A 488-nucleotide genomic window follows, 5' to 3' on the forward strand; every position below is an offset into this window, starting at 1 on the left:
TGACTTTGGAAAGACGATGGGGCAATAAGTTTTAAATTTCTTAAAGAAACATCTTGCATCTTGCAAACTACTTTCAGAGAACAAAATGACGCATAGACCCCGTTTTTAAGACCCGATGTGCCACATTTAAGCTCATAGGTCGAACTAATCAAGATAACACTATGTAAATCTCACTGAATCAATGTGGACAAGACCGCAACTCCATGAAATCATCTATATTAGACTTATTGGGTAAAGATTTTTTCCTCCAAAAATGATATTATATTTTTCACAACATTAGTTACTGGCAAAACTAACACATACAATCACTTCTGCGGCGTCAAACATTCTAGCTGGAACTCTCTCGCTTTAGTCTGATCGGAGCAATCGATGCCCCTTCTGCTGCGTCTCAGTAAACCCTCACTGACACGTTGGATAGGGGTGTCACCACATTCATAACCGGGGCCTTAATATCCAGCATCAACTCCAGCTCCAGCTCCACCATAGCC

The sequence above is a fragment of the Plasmopara halstedii genome, assembly GCF_900000015.1.
Source record: "Plasmopara halstedii genome assembly, contig: Scaffold_555, whole genome shotgun sequence".
NCBI lineage: Eukaryota > Oomycota > Peronosporomycetes > Peronosporales > Peronosporaceae > Plasmopara > Plasmopara halstedii.